Source organism: Terrapene carolina, unplaced genomic scaffold, assembly GCF_002925995.2.
Source record: "Terrapene carolina triunguis isolate 2854851 unplaced genomic scaffold, T_m_triunguis-2.0 Scaffold232, whole genome shotgun sequence".
Classification (NCBI taxonomy): Eukaryota; Metazoa; Chordata; order Testudines; family Emydidae; genus Terrapene; species Terrapene triunguis.
Window position 1 is genome coordinate 275,157 of NW_020664583.1, and position 17,379 is coordinate 292,535.

General features: G+C 39.8%; 1 protein-coding gene across 1 annotated transcript in view; it reads left to right on the plus strand.

Annotated features, from left to right (window-relative positions):
- Positions 1-17,379, plus strand: part of IQSEC1 (IQ motif and Sec7 domain 1) — a 275,684-nt gene that overhangs the window by 30,149 nt on the left and 228,156 nt on the right. The window contains exon 2 of the mRNA XM_029912583.1: positions 3,827-3,871. The gene's annotated coding sequence lies outside the window, so the exon portion shown is untranslated. The remainder of the gene's footprint in view (positions 1-3,826; positions 3,872-17,379) is intronic.

The window sequence follows — 17,379 nt, forward strand, 5'->3', positions numbered from 1 at the left end:
GTCCATCTTGTCCTTCACTTAAATACAGATTTTGTCCTACAGGCCTTCATCTAGAAAAATGAATGTAGCACAGCTTCCACAAGGGGTTACTTTGATTTGTATCCATTCTTTATCTCAGTAATGTTATTTCTTCGAAGAAGTTACTTCACATGTTTGGGACTTACCAGTGGCCGGATGTTCCAGCCTCTCTCACTCAGAGCCCTATTGAGAAGTTCCCCTGTTTGCTGTTGACAGAATTTGTGGAGTTACAGCCTGGTTTACCTATGTCAGCTCTGACCCTTTATTATTAACAATACCCATGTTGCTTGCTTATCCAGCCCCACCAAACCTTGTCTAAACTAGGGGAGTTTTCTAAATATTTCCCACCACTACTAACACTAGTTCAGCACTATTTGTGTTAGCAACATTGGCAGCTGTAGCATAGACAGGTTGCCAGCTACTGTTGCTGTCATAAGCACCACATTGATTAGATATGCTCGGAGCAGAGTTAGAAGACATGGTGGTTAAAACTCCAGTTAACAGTCTCCACAAGCACTTTCAACATTGTTACCACTGTGGAAATGAACTGGTGTTAGTAGCAGTGGGAAATTTCTAGAACATTTCACCAGTATAGCCTGATCCTTTCAGCCAAATTGCTTCACAGCCCCAGAAACAGTTCTTGAATCTTTCGAAACACTATAGAAATCTTTAATAGAAAAGTGGAGTCAGGGAATGGAAACAATTCATCGCACATTAAAATCTTTCTCCTGAGTCTATGTTTCTAATTATTTGGAGAGTCTACCTTTCTCTGTGTCTGAATTTAGAAAGAAATCATGCTATTTTTAATGAATCTATACTCCCGCTACTTGTGACTTGGTTCTGAGTCCCTAAGGTCACAATACGCTCAATGTCATTCTGCACAATCAAGGTTCTACTGGGGCCGCAGGCTAATCAGTGTGGCTTAGTGTCTCATTACCATCTCCTCACTATGCACAACATATTGTCCCTGCACAAAGACGCTGAGAGTCTGTTAAATATTTATTTATAGTAACAAGGGCCAAAACCAGTTAATACAGATTTTAAAATATTCAGTTGAAAGTAAGACAAAGTCATGGTCACAGAGCAGGCTGACACTTCCACATGAAGACTGTGTTAAGCAATAAACTAAATTACTAGTAAATTAAGTTCACCCTTTTCAATTGTCAAACTAACAAAGAGCCACAAGGCAGACATATGTAAACCACCCCCTCAAAATTCATTACTATTCACAAATCTTGAACTGTGCTGAAAGCAAACAAATTATGGGGTGGAAAAAGCACTTAAAAGGCATTTTAAAGCTATGTATGTTATGTAGTTAAAGGCTATTTGGACAATATGGTTTTCTTCTATTCTTGAAGAGCTGAATTTTGCATACACAGTGCTTATACCTTTCCTGCTATCGCACCCTAATAAAGCCTAAGTTATTTCTGTAAACATATTAATCTCAGCACCGAAACCGAGAAAGTACAATCAAATACAATCTAGTTAATGCAATTTCAGTTTTGCTTTCATAAGCCTTTATAGACCACAGGCTCATTGCTTGGCCATCAAAAGTTTATTTGGAGCAGTTTGGCTGTGTGTCAGTTATTTCCATATAAGCAGGTAAGAATAAAATAAACAGTTTCAAATATATATTTGCTCACGAAGGAGGAGTCATTATGGTATTTGGGATAAATAAGTCTGTAAAAATTTGACTTCCTTTCTGTTTTTTCTGCCAACATCAAATTGTGTATTAGAATGGATTAAATCTAAGTGCCATGCATGTCTATAGCCCAGGTAAATAGTAAATATAAAATGCCACGCTTAAAAACATACTCATTTAACTTAGATAAATGGCTATGATTACCTCCATACTTGCAGCAGACTGACCTTAAACTTTCCTGTATCTATCTTGTAGGGAAGACCTAGAATATTGCAAAGACTGAGGTAAAGCTGTTTAGTTATCTAATGCAATTGACAAGTGTTTTAAAGAGTGACCATTCCAACAATAAATAATGGTAAAAGTGTGACCAAATGTGAGAAAAGCCAGCAAATACTTAATCAGGGACGCCCTCTGGGCAAAATTCTCCTCTCATCTGTCCAGGCAAACCACTCAGGAAAGCAGAGTATAAGAGTCAAATTTAATGAGGCTCTCATAGAAGAATTTAGTCTATCTCCTTATTGTATGCAGCTGTTCTATTTTTGCATGGTTGGGTATATTGGGGATGAAAGGAACTACTCCCCCATCAGTGTGCACATGTAAACCACACAGACCCAGCTCTGCTCTTCCATTAATATGATCAATTAACTCGCATTGTGATAATTCTGTCGTTCCTCTCTGCACAGAGATCTCTTTGAAGTCAATGGGGCTTCCACATGGAGCAGCTATAGAATGGTGACAATTAATGATAATGGGACTTACTCATGTGGGGAGACTTAATGTCAGCATTAAGTTTTCAAGGTGGTGGAAGGAAGTTAAGGTCAGGAACAAGTTCCACATCCACGTATGTAATTTGACTGGTTAATTCGGATTATTTTATATGGGAAGAAGTCAGGAGTTCTGAGAGGAGCATACATTTTGATTGTCTGCGATTCATTTGTTTAATTTTTAAAGTTGACAAGGGTTTTGCCCAGTTCCAGTATATTCATATGTACATATCAGTGCCTTCTATTCCAAAGTTGCTAGGCTGATATCAAAGATGCCGGGATGAGCTCTGATTTTCATTGCTGACAGTTCCAATGCAAGGCTGAATAACAGAGGGCAGTGTTCTGAAATGCTCAGTAAAGTAAAATATATTGACAGCTGTAGTACATAAAACAATAGTAGGAGCTGTATGAAAGCTTCCTCTTCTCTCACCTGTAACGCAGATGGAAAAAAGACCGAAATAGAGCTGGTTGGAATGTTTTCATCAAAAAGTATTTTCAGAGAAAACTGGCTTTTCATTGCGAATGAATATATTCACAAAAATATATTTCGATAATATATTCCATGTATTCGTCTATTTATTTATTTATTTACTTAGGAAAACCTGGAGACGAAAATGTTTTTGGTTAAAATATTTTATTTCTGTGTTTTTTTTTTTAATTTGGTATTTTAAAAAATCAGTTTTTGAAACCACTTTGGTTTCCAAACACCAAAAAATTTGTTTTGGTTTCCATGTCAGTTTTTAGCCTAAAAAGCTATACATTTTCATGAGAGATTTTGACAAAAACAGGAAGAAAAGTCCACAAAAAGGTATTTTTTCATCCAGCCTTAGCCAGAAGATTTAAGCTTGTGTAAATGTACGTTTGTATGAATTTCAAGTGTTTTTGCTGTATATTTCATATGCCCTCTAGCAATGTCTTTAAAACATTGAGACTTGACCACAAATATACCTAGTAAAACAAAAATGTCTAACTATGTTTAATGCAGTGTTGTTGTAGCCGTGTTGGGCCTAGGATATTAGAAAGACAAGGTGGGTGAGGTAATATCTTTTATTGGACCGACTTCTGTTGGTGAGAGAGACAAGCTTTTGAGATCACACAGAACTCTTCCAATAAAAAATATTACCTCACCCATCTTGTCTCTCTAACTATGTTGAAAATATTTCTTCAGCATATACCATTATAAACATGAGACTCACTGTCAATTATTTTTTCTAAATAAATTCATAATTTTTTTAAAAAGCACATTGTTATTGACATTATAAAAATTTGAATGAAAAACTAGTAATAATCCTGGCAAGAAAAAGCTGACACTTTAAAACTTTTGATGACTTTTGTGTTTTTAATACTTTGTCAAATCATTGTTTTAATATTTTGTAACTTTATTCTTTTGCTACTATCTCAGGACCTCGTTGGAAACAAGAAGCAGCATCTCAACTGATCCACTAAGGTACTGTAAATTAATATATCCATTAAATATAAAACACAAATAGCAACCTCAACATCTGTTCTATTACAAAACACCAAGCACACAGCATACAATCTTAATTTATCATACAAAGCTGGGAAAGGCTTTATCTAATGATTTGATTATTTACCAAACCTCACACATAGTATCGGAGAAAATAAAGGATAATTTTCCCCTCCCTACAACATGAGGTACTTGAAAGCTTCTGACATTAAACACCATGCATTCTCACTCACATTGTTTGTGTGTGTGCACGCATGCGCACGTGTCTGTGTGTGCACATATGAAAAAAAAAAACACTAATTCCTGTAAAACCCCATCCTATGCTGAAGGGAGGTTTGGCCTTTTGTGCTGGTTATATAGCTCTTTGCTACTCTGAAACCTCTTTTTAATGAGTGGTGCTGATGGTTGCATCTGGATTCCTGTGGTTTTCCCCTTGCTCAGCATTCCACGAAGAGCACGTGTGTAAACATCAGAAGGTGCTTTCATGTAAATCTTTGCAGTGCCTTCCATTTTACTTTGATCACTGTATTTAATCTGGAAAAAATGTTGGCACTATTAACATTAGATATTAAAGGGGCACTTCTGCTCCCTTGTCATACAGTTACACATTAAAGAATGCATCAAAGATGAATGCTTCGTTTGGTTAATCTGGGGCAGAATCACTTTCTCTTAAAAGAAAAAGCTGATGATTGTTTTCAAGAAAGCCTGCCTTTTGACTTGATCTGTGAGAGGACATGTGTTTTGCAGCTGGTGCTGTGCCTAACTTTATTTGAACCAGAAAGTAATTGAAAGCTGTCCATTCTGTTTGAAATAACTCAAACTAAAGGGTCCCATGGCTATTTAATCTCCTGTTGTTTTCAAAGCATGTGAATTACTCTAAGTAAAGTGGTAGAATGAGTAAGGGTTCCTAAAGAATACAGTAAAATCTTTCTAAAATGTCCCTGTCCTCTCACTCTCCTCATCACAGGCATAAGAGCACTGGGTGATACTCAGTCCTAACTCCAGTGCCATTCAAATAATCATGGATTGGCTTGCACATAGTTTCCCAGTCTGAATCATCACTCAGATACAGTTTCTGGTTTTGCCTTTTCCCTACTGCTCTGCAACCTCATTTTAGCATGTGGCTGGTGTGTGAAGTGGCATCCACTGGGAGGGAGTTACCAGAAACAATCATTGCAGCAGACATTGTTCCGGATTAAGTAAATCTTTGTGCAAGGGGCAGGTTTAATGCAATACTTTGTGTCTTTTGGGATTACTTCCCCTGGGCAGATGACAACGAGGAGGATTTAGGGAGTAGTAAATGGAGGAAAAAAGGGAGAAAAAAATCTAACAGCTGAAAAAGGAATGGGGAATTCTTTCTGAACAGTGTCAATAACACTCTTAATAAAATATCTGTCCTTTAGTTTTGGGTCCATTTAGAAATGCACAGGGGAGACAGATAAATTGACAGTTTTGTATAATTGTTTTATAAAACTGTTTCCCCAAATTCTTTTTAAAAATTAGACCTGATGATTAATATTCAGTATGTCCATTATCTTTACCCAGTGGGAGTATGAAAGACAGTAAGTTCATATTACGTGAACCAAATAATATGCACTGCTAACATATTATTCTTATTGCATTGTTTTTCTTGACTTACACCTTCAATTCCCAGTGTTATTTTGTTGAACCTGCTAACAGAGAGATGCTGTCTGGTGTGCATTCCCTGATGTATGTCCTTGTATTTCTAGTCCATAGTCTTATAACAACTGGCACTATTATAGTATCTTTATCACCAAGCACTATAAAAAGGCAATAGTTATGATTGGAGATCCTAGGACTTTTCCCTTTTCTGCCCATCTCCCTTTACCCAAACTCTGTATAAAGCCACTCACTGAACTATAGTAAACAGATTTTCATGAGAATATTTGTCTTATTGTCTCAAAACTGTCAGTGGTTCCAGGTATGCTTTGCAAAGAACATGTACGCAGATGGAGAGTTATACAAAACCTTACAAATTGAGACCAAGCCCAGGTTTTGATCTCGCAAAACCAAACCAAGGTCACTAAGGTTTTGCAATCCTCCCCTCTCCTCTGCCTCCAAAACAAAATTTGGCAGCAAATAGGTCATGATATATCCACATCTTTTCAGTAAATGTATGCCTTCATTTCATGGTGTAACTGAGGGGAAACAAATGGGGATAGTGCATTGTTTTCTTGTATGTTTTTTTTTTTTTTCAAAGCTAAGGCAAGGGTACATCATTTTTTCAAGATGACAATGGGTTTTTTTAATTGCTGCTTTTGAACTACTAGTAAATGCATTTTGTGCAGTTCCAGAGCTCCAAGTGAACAAAGCCATCAGGAAAAGATGTGTTAGTTTTACATTTTATCTAGGAGTTTCTCTAAGGGCTGGTCTACACTGCCGCGCTAGTTCGGCGGCTGGGGATCGAAGTTCCGAGTTCGATTTATCGCGTCTGGTCTGGACGCGATAACCAGGAAGTGATCCCCGTCGACTGCGGTACTCCAGCTCAACGAGAGGAGTACCGCGGAGTCGACGGGGAGCCTGCCTGCCGCGTGTGGACCGCGTCTGAACCGCGGTAAGTTCGAAGTAAGGTATGTCGAATTCAGCTACGTTATTCACGTAGCTGAATTTGCGTACCTTACTTCGACTTGGGGGGTAAGTGTAGACCAAGCCTTAGGTAGCTATTTTATATAAGGGCTAAATGATACTGGAGAAATAACTTGCAAAATCTAGTGTATATTAATAAGGTCAGTAGGCCTGATTTGGGAGTGCTAATAAAATAATCCATGAGGCTGATTCTTAAAGCTCTTCTGTCACAAAATGGGAAGAAGCAAAAGAGAGATTTCTGTTATTGAACATGGTGTGGACATCATCTCATCAGTTCACCCAAACAAATCTACCATTGGTAGACCATAAAATAAGGTAGATGCAGTGGTGCAAGTAAGCCGATATGGTCAGGTACGCTGTACTATTAAGACATTTATTGCCGGTACACCGTACCAGAAAGACACATTTTCAAGAATGAATTGTAGAGCCCTGCGCAGATACAAATTTATACCTGCGGATATCTGCGGATAGAAATTGGTATCCGCTGAACCACAGGGCTCTCCTGGGAACTGCAGTGGCGAAAGGAGCAGAACGTGGGGCCGCCGCTCCCGGGAGCCAGCGCCCATGCTGACAGCTTCTCCGACACAGCTGTACTTCCCCCAGCCCCACTCCCAACCCTGTCCTCCAGTGGGACTGTACAGACCCCAGACAGGAGATGCAGCTGCGTGGGAGGGCTGGGGGCAGGGATAGCCATGACAGAGGAGCTGCCAGCGCAGGGCACTGGCTCCTGGGAGTGGCAGCCCCACATTCTAGTCTTTCCAAAATTAAAGCATTCAAGCCTTGATTTTGTGTCTGACTTCAAGGTTTCCTTTTATCATAAGCAATCTGCAGTGGTTTGTAGATGTTTAAAGAATAGGGGTACGGAGAAGATATTCAGGAGCAAAAAGCATCCAATGAATTTCCTGCTATTTCAGCTCAAAATGATTTGGTGCCTCCGAGCCCTAATAGATGAAGGATAATGTCAAGCTAAATTGTGTGTCTGTGGGATCACGTAACCCTATGTCAGAATTGTTTAAAACAAAAGAAATCTGTTTTGGGGTATTAGAACATTCCAAGAGTCAATGTTACTCTTGAAATGCTGAACAGAAAGGAAAACTTGAGGTTTCTTCATTAACCTACATGTTTGTCTATGTTACACATCACTGCAGTGTTTGGGCACCTCACAAACGTCAATGGCTTTATCCTCAGAACATCCCATGAGGTAGGGAAATATTCTTTTTGTTTTACATTCCATTATACCAGTGGGGAAGTGAGGCTTTGAGAGATTTCAGTGACTTTCAACCAGTCACACCAGAAGTCTGGCAGAACCAGGAATAGAAACCTGACCTCTAGAATTCTCCTCCAGTGCCTTAACCACAAAAACATCCATCCTTACACACTTTGTTCAAGGAGCCTAGGAAATTCTTCCTACGGCCTATGTGAGGACACTACATGAATTCTAACACTGGGACTGACTCATTTCCTTTACACAATAGATGTTTATTCTGTATGTACTCTGAGGCTTGAGCTGTGGTGGCTTTAGGCCTGTAAGACGTCATCATAGGACCTTTGTAGCCACATAGGACCTTGCACATCCAGCAGCCCAAATGCATACAAGCAGAATGCCACATAGAATGCAGTCCACATTTCCCCATCAACAGTCTTATCCAAGGCTGACGCACACAGGCTGTGAAACAAAGTGAATGCTATAACGGCCCCTTCTTACTCCCAAGCCACACTTCGGCTCCACAACATTAAACCAGGGCTAATGGCATTCTTGAAGCTGTTCAGGGTAGATATTGCTCCTTGGAATTGTGCAAGGTTTAAGCAAATTAGAGATCTCCTATTGCAGGCTTGCAAAATTGAATTTGCCCACTTGCCTGGGTGAGTGAGTAATTCTACTGGACCAGTAAAATATCATTAAGCTTTAAGACGATCAGATGCCTAAATAAACAGTCGAATTTGTAACACAAATTTTTCATGTAAAGTAGGGTTCAGTGATTGCTTAATTTTCATGACAATTTTCAAGGCTGTCCTATCATCATGCAGGCAAGTGTAGCTAGCTCTAAGTTCATGCTGTATTTATTTTATAGCGCAATCTCTTTCACTAGTAGTATGTTTGAGTGCAGCCTCACTACTCCATGGATTGTCAAGACAACCATCGCTAAAGGAGGATTTTGTACTGTATGTTTTCAACTTTGCCAGTCTTTTGAAGGGCCACTTTAGAAAGGCCAGTTAGAGCACTCAGCACACTGCTGCCAGACCTGCCTCCACACACTGAAACCATAAAAGAATATGGAGATGCTGCACAGTGCTCTCTTAAGGTTACAATGCTGAAGCTGCACTACATCCAAAAATTGCTACACGATTAAGCCTATGAATTCTAAGACAAAGAAAGTAGCAGTAAAATGCCTCTTTCAAAGAACCAGTTTTATATCTAGGCTGAGCGTGAGGGGAAGCTTAATGTTTTTCATTACTTGTTTTCCAGGGGAAAAGATGAAGAGCATGTGGAGAACATAGTGGTTTTCCTTTACAAAAGTCCTAATTAGCATTTTCTGTGCATGCAGTACAGGATAATCAGTATTAGTTGCTGTCAGAAAATTCATAGACAAGTAGCTTTTACTCACTGAAAGTTCGGGATTTAAAAATATGTAATTAAGGGGACAAACACAGTAATTTCTTCTGGAAAGGTTATCACTAGCAGAGAAAGAAATCGCCATACAGTGTGAGCAGAAAAAATAAGTGTTTTCTGAAAGCTGTGTCATTTCAGGAGCAAATGTTTTGATGGTGTCCTACTGGCTCAATAGTCTGGCTGATATTACCCTTTTTTCTTGGGATCCTAGTGAATAATTTTTGTTTAAACTGTGGGGTGAGTTTGCTGGATTTGGTGAGCTTTTCAAGCAAGAAACTAAATATTACAGTTTTCAGAAAACCTAAAAGTAAATTTTAATAGTTTCCTCTGATTCATTTATTTTATCTTTATCTGGACAAAATTTACAATTTCTTCTAGTTTCTGTTTCTATTCGCAACAGAAGGCCAAATTCCCCTCTCCGTAACACCCCCACTCCTTGCAGTGATCTAACTCAGCTGTAGTCCGTGAAGTAGCACCAGTGAAACAGAGGGGAGAGTTTGCCATTAGGTATCAAACCCTGTGGTGCTGAAATTTAGTCCGTACTCAGATAAAACTATCATGTAATATGGGAGCTGTTCTTGTTAATTCAAATTCAAAAGCTGGAATGGAAAAAAATAGTATGTTTAATTTTCCTCTAACATGTCTGCATAATTTCCTTGCTTGAAAATAGACAGATTAATAAAGTCAGTGGGAGCATCGTTTGAGTATGGACCACAAGGTTTGGCTTTCATATTATGTAGGATTGTTATAGGGGTCTGCTTTTCAAAGATAACCAGTAAAATAACTCTAGCTGTACTTTCTCTAAAATCATTTCTACAGTACCAAGCTCACTGTCAGTGGGAAAAAACTAATAAGGGATAAACACTGTGGGGGAGAAAATGATAAGGTTCCTTTAAAAGAGGTGTGCCTCCTGTTCATACTGTCTTCTGCAAGTTACACACAGGTTTGTGGTCTGTTGTATTAATTTAGATGGAATAAAAGACCCAAAGAGTCAAAGGTGTTAACATGACCCTGTAAGTGTCCAGCCTTAAACTGTTTTAAACAAGGTTAGGGTTTGGTATATAGAGACCTTGGTTTGTTAGTTTCCTGGCAAACACACTAAGAAACCCAGGCACAAAGTTTAGAAATTTATTAACTAAGATACATAAGAGTTATAATGCAGTTCAAAATTGAAATTAAATGATTACGCAAAACAATCTTAACCAAACCTATCAAAGTCCCTTTTTAAGAAAGGACATTGTGACGGGTAGGATCACAGAAACCCCCTTGGGAGCTGCCACCCGATGTGCAAAGACTACCCCTGCTTCTGTTTTCCCTGCCAGCTCAGAACTCCAGCACCCTGTCTTGCTGAGCGAGACACTCCCGTCTGGCTCCAGACACAGACCCAGGGTCTGAATCACTTGCCCCAAAGCTGCAAGTTTACCTGAAAACAGCTCACAGAAGTTTGCTTGTCTTTAGCACTCAGATGCCCAACTCCCAATGGGATCTAAACCCAAATAAATCCATTTTACCCTGCATAAAGCTTATGCAGGGCAAACCCAGAAATTGTTCGCCCTCTATAACACTGATAGAGAGATATGCACAGTTGTTTGCTCCCCCCAGGTATTAATACATACTCTGAGTAAATTACTAAATAATAAGTGATTTTATTAAATACAGACAGTAGGATTTAAGTGGTTCCAAGTAGTAACAGACAGAACAAAGTAAGTCACCAAGTAAAATAAAATAAAATGCGCAAATCTATGCCTAATCAAACTGAATAGAGATAATCTCACCCTCAGAGATGCTTCAGTAAGTTTTTCTCAGACTGGACACCTCCCAGGCCTGGGCACAATTCTTTCCCCTGGTACAGCTCTTGTTCCAGCTCAGGTGATAGCTAGGGGATTCTTCATGATGGCTTCTCTCCCTCTCTGTTCTCTTCCACCCCTTTATATATCTTTTGCATAAGGCGGGAACCCTTTGTCCCTCTGGGTTTCCACTCCCTCCCCTCACTGGAAAAGCACCAGGTTAAAGATGGATTCCAGTTCAGGTGACATGATCACATGTCACTGCAAGACTTCATTGCCCATTTGCCAGCACACACATATACAGGAAGACTCACAGGTAAACACAGCCATCTGCGGACAATGGTCCTTGTTAATGAGAGTCATCAAGATTCCAAACCATCATTAATGGCCCACACTTTACATAATTGCAATAGGCCCTCAGAGTTATGTTTCATATTTCTAGTTTTAGATACAAGAGTGGTACATTTCTACAAATAGGATGATCACACTCAGTAGATTATGAGCTTTGTAATGATACCTTACAAGAGACCTTTTGCACGAAGCATATCCCAGTTGCATTATATTCACTTATCATGTTTTTATAAAACCATATAGACTGCGCAACGTCACAGACATCCATTAGTCTCCCCTGCTTAGTTGGGCAACCCTTCTTGATGGGAAGGAAAGGGTTTGTGTTGTTGCTCAGTTCTGAGATGTGAAGGATGGTCACTTTTCCTGTTTTTAACAGACCAACAGACAGACGTGGGGGGGGGGGGGAGAAAGAGACAGGATAGTAAAAGTGGAGGAAATGCGACTTTTGTTGATGCTCTCAGGATTCCCTGGTCAGGTCAGATGGAGACTGAGGGTCAGCAGGTCAGCTGCAACAGCAGTGCTCTGGACTTTGGCTCTTCTCCTAGTCAGGGAGATGAGATATCATCTGGTAGGTCTGGTCCCTCTCCTTTACCGGTGTCTCTTACTCTGGACAGAACTGCCTAGAGCTGGTTGGAATGTTTCCTCTCACTGTGCTGGAGCCATTGGTACAGTTCACCACAGGATCAGATTTTATGGCAATCTGAGTGAGGGGGGTTAGGAGGAATAATAGTGGGACAGAAAGGAACACACAAGGGAAGGGAAGACAAGCAGGATCTTACGTGTCCCTGTCTGGAGTCTCCACTGATGCAGTGGTGATGACCAGCTGTTCCCACTAGTGTGCCAAAGTCTGGACTTCCCGATGATTGATTGTGGCAATCTTTGGAGCCCCAGGGGAAAGGACAAAGTCCCTGGGGCAGAGCAGGATGGAGTCCTAACAGCCCTCCTGCTCCTCCAAGAATTCCCTAGTTAGTTCACATGTCCTCACCCCTTAATGTTTGTGTTTATTTTATTGTTAATGAAACAATTGTTTCTTACTGAAATACATGCAGTCACATTTCAAATAAATCTATATGAAGCAATTTTCTAGAAGCTGCAAGGCATGAAAGTTGGCAAACAGAGAGAGTGTGACTGAGTAATACCAGAAACCAAAACACAGAATCCCTAAATATAGTTTATTATCCAGGCACTTGGGGAATTAGATATGCCGTAATGCAGAAGAACCTTCATTTTAGAGCATTAAACTGTTTTACAACAATTGTCAAATTAAACTGCTACAGGTAATATTTTTCAAAAGTGACTTAGGCACTTAGGATCCTAAGTCTTGTTGATGTTCAGTGTGATGTAGGCTCCTAAGTCACTTAGGTACTTTTGAAAAATGTATCCTAGTTTCTTCTTATTGATGTATTTTCAAACAACTCTACAAAATGAGAAGTCTGCATATACCTATTTCCACTACCAAAATCACAGCTAGTAGAAGAGTAAAAGTCACAGCAGTTTGAATGCAAAAAACAAGGTTACACTCTGCCTTTCCAACAAGGCATTTGTTTTTGTTGGTAATCTCTATCATTTGCTACAGATATTCTGAAAGCTTAGCTCTCCCTTCCCCCAGAAACATATGGTACAAATGTGCCATCTTTGCTTCCACTGAATAGTGTCTTTTTCCACTGAAATCAGTGGAATTGCTTGCAGAATAAGCTATTACTCAAAGTGAAAAAGGGTGGCAGAATTGGGCCCCATAGTGTCTCTTAAAAGATAAGAGTCCAAATGGTTTGACGTTCTAAAAAGGCAGAAAATGAAAGCTGCTTTTGTCATGCCTGTTCTAGCCAAAGGATTTTAATAGAAAATGCCACTAATTTTGACATTTATTTTCTTAAAGCAGCTCACCGCTAATTGCTTCTGTGCTCCCTTCAGAATAAAAATGGGTTTGGATTTCCACTGTAACTAAATGACAACAACTAGCTGTTATTTTGCATTTCAGCTCATTAGCCCAACCCCAAATTCACTCTCAGCTGATGAGGTTGCTATGAGTGCCTGAGCATTGCTTGTTACAGAGACATTATTTCCCTGCAAGCCAATGAAAAGCTGTCATCAAGGTTCCATTTTAGATTTTATCAATGTGTTTCTGTTGCCCTAGCAACTGGAATCAGCCTATCTCAGCGAGGCTTTATCTTGCTGGCTTTTATAGCTGGGAGCTTGCCCCACTGTGCACCATGTGGTTCAGATGATTAGTTTTTCTTCACACAGACCTAACTGGCTAAGTGTGTTGGGAATAAGATAAGCATAATTTATTTTGTGAGTGGGGAGGGTCCACACTTTTGCTTGTCATTTTTTTCCCCTGTCATAAGGAAACCCACATTTTTCATAGGTGCTGGCAGACAATGGAACAGATGTGATCCACACCAGAGGAGCTGACTAAAACAGTTGTATGCTGCTAGAAAACTGAGGAGTTTTCATAGGATGGGATGTTAACACTACTGTGATTATAGGGCAGTTGTTCTCAGACCTGATTGGGATAATTGCTTACATTTTCCTAAGGGCTGTGAGCTTCAAGGATGCTTTCCAGGGGGCCATCAAGAATCCTAACTGGAATATATACTAATTGTTTGTCCAAAGAGCTTTCAGAATGGCCTAAAATAGCAAAAAGGAGAAGTGGGATTTCTGTGTAATAACAGCTACATTGGTTGTGTTTGGAGGCATTTGGAAAGATAGACTGAAATCAGGATCAAAGAGCACAGTAAATGAATTTCTAGCCTTTGTGCTGTCTCTGTATTAAAGTAGTGTAACTGTGCAGGTGCTTTGCCATGTGGATGGGTCGCTTCATACACTGGTAGCAATTAGAAACACTTATGCTGCAGCAATAAGGCGGGGGGAAATTGGATTTGAGTCAGTCAACTCAAAATTTAAAAAAGTACTGTATTTAAAAAAAACCAAAACCTAGCTGCAGACTACAGTTGCTGCAGTAAAACTATTTGAAAATGCTGAAGTTGAAGGCCTTCTGCTTGGATTACTGGCAGTTTTTATGTCTCCAGCCTCTTCATGGTTTCTATAAAAGGTAAGAAAACATTAACTTTGAAATGCTTTTTCAGAACTGGATGGCTGCACATCATGCCACCAGTGCATTTACTTGCTCTTCTGTTCGACTGTTGAAAGGCAAGCGTACATGCGAGAGAAAAAGGGAGTGGTGCAGAAATTAATGGGAACTTGTGGCAAATACTATAAAGCTGCTTACTATTGCATCAGCTATCACCCCTTTTGTGCCTGCAAATGCAGAAGGTGATATTGTTTGTTGTTAACATTTACTGTAAGTCAGATTAACTCAAAAGTAGTGCATGAATTTGAGTTCTATCTGATTATTTTATTCTCAGGTATAGTAGCTGCTGCTGTTTAGTTTAGGAAACCTAAATAGCATGAGGAGATTGGGATGTAATGGAATTGTATGTAATGCTGATAAGACTTTTTCTTGCAAGATTATTTGATAATACTACATTTCATGTTTCTTTTCTGATAACAGAATCAATGCACATCACAGTCATTCAAAGCAATGGCACCACTCCCAGGCAGGTCTGACAGAAAGCTTCAATGATTGATGGTGAATAGTGATCATAAAGAATAGGGAAGGGTGTCAGATGCGTTGAGCTTGCCTATTGATGGAAGAGCAAAATAAGCAATTCCATTTAATGTGAACACTGAACTTACCCTGATGAGTTTTTTATCTAAACTTCAGATTTCTCACTCTTTAGAATGTGTTATTAAATGGGGAAAATTATATGCAGCTGAACTTTCTTTTTGGATATCCACAATCAACCCAAAATGGTGTTCATTTGATTGTTAACAAAATTGGTGTGATTCTTTAAAATAGCATTCTGTCTTTCTTCTGTACACTTTGTATTGTCAGCTTCTATTATCAGCCCACAGAAAGTGCTTTGTACTAAATGTTAATTGCAGCAGAATTTATCATGCAGTGAAGAAGGGAACTATTCTGATCATTTTCAAGGAATTAGGTCTCCCCCCACTCCATGATTCGGTATTCTGTCAGATAGGATCCTCAGCTGTGACTGTTTGCCTGAAAGAGATCTGTTTATACTCCTGTTTTTGTTGTTTTTTCATGAGCTTTGTTTTAAGTAGAAAGATTCCAAAGTTACCCATATGCTTCAGGAGATTTAATGTCCCTACAAATGAAATAGGACGTGTTATATTCTCCTGCATGTGACAACTTGACCTAATACTTTTCCCCCAGCCTATTGTGATGTCTTCCTTTTATGCTAAGAAACTACATAATGTGATAGAGATACTGCCAGATTGCTCGGAGGTGGATAGTCAAATACAGCTCAACTATAGCTTGATGTTTTGGGTGCCTGGCTAATTCTCAGGTGTGTTACAAACTGCCTACCCTATAGCTGCCTTTTTCTTGCAGGATTATTTGATAATACTGTAGATGGCCTGAACAGTAGCCAGGGGGCTACTATGTTCATTTCCATCAAAACTATTCATTTGTTTGTCACCAAAACCAATGTGAACTTAGGCCCTGATTCTACAAGTGCATCTGCGTAAGTGGACACGGGGGTCCACCCAGGCGGATGTGGCCAGAGAGATCAAACGGGAGAGCGATGACCAAAAAGTCAAGGAAACTGACAACTTTCTCACACTTTGTAGAAATAAGAGGTTAAAAAACAAAGCCAATTTCTCACTAAAACAGAGTGACAAAATGTGAAGTACTGATTAAAAATATATGCCTCACTTTCATGACACTTTAAATTATTCTTCATTAGTGATTTTAAATTAGCTTAAAATGTTCTTGGAACAGAGCCAAATGCTGGCTATAAAAAGGAATATATCTGTAATTTAAATTAAGTAACCCAAAATGGAAACTTGATTAACACTTGCCTTACATAGTCCTCAGCACATGAGCTTTTGGCGGTAGCATTATTTCTCACCTGTTCTGTGTTGTGCTGATGGCCGTGGGGAAGGGAGGAGGGACAGGGAGCAGGAGGGTACTTCAGGGAACCTTGGCAGGAACATGACAGGATACAGACCTTACAGGTGGTGCTTCCTTGCGCTCTAGGTGTGGGGCCTGGCTAACATGCCCAGTGACCATCTGTGGTCCCAGGAGAGCACAGTGAGACATCTTGGGGAAGCGGGTTCAGATCCTCAGCCGGGCCCAACATGCAACTGTAGTGCCATTGGCAGCAGATGCTTTTCAAAGCAACACTTAAGAACACTGCAGAGCATGTTGTTCCTCTTGTCCCTTAGCCATGCTCCTCAGCACCCACATCTCGCTTTCATAAGTATAGCTGAGCAAGCGGTTTGTAACAAGTAATATGACTAATATCTTCTTTTTCTGTTTGTGGAGTGTCTCAGCAGAGTGTGATTTTTATGCTCAAATTTATGCATTATTCAAAATGATTAAGCAACATTGTTGTCAGTTTAACAGCACTCTGGCCTACTCTTCCACATTTAGTAATCAAGCTGTGTTACTTAGTTGCTACCGGTCAGTAAAGTCAGACTGTTTTGTCTCTGTTTCCTGACTGGATGAGTATAACTTATTTGGCCTGGCATTGCAACAGGATTCACTAGCACTGACTCTTCCACCTATGTGGAATCTCACTGACCTCAAAGGGACTCCATGAAGGGTCAGTTACAAGATGGGGGCCACATGTAATACTGTAAGGCTACCATGGTGTTGGGTGTGTGTCTGTGCGCAGCACAGAGAATAAAATAATCAAGTTTCTGGTGTGAGTGCTCATGAAAATGCCCTGGCCAGTATTTCAACTGCAAACTTGAGATTCACTTCTGTGAGCGTTTGTGCTCCTGGAGCTGTTGGTACAATTGCCCCAGAGTGAAATGAGAGATGCCCTTTTAGTTTACATCTGCCCAAAGATACAGTATTGGCTGAAATCCTGGCTTTGTTGACATCAAAGGAGTTTTGCCATTGACATCAGTGAGGCCAGGATTTCACCCATGGTGTCTTTCATGACATAAAACGTTTAGTCTTCCATTAAAAAAAAAAACAGTTAAAATGACTCCCTGTTGAGTAATGACAGGGAGGCCTCAAGTAATTTTGTGTTCCTGCACTAATAAATTGCTTTTGTCTGAGTCGCAGTAAGTGGCTTGCTGTACACAGCAAGTTTATG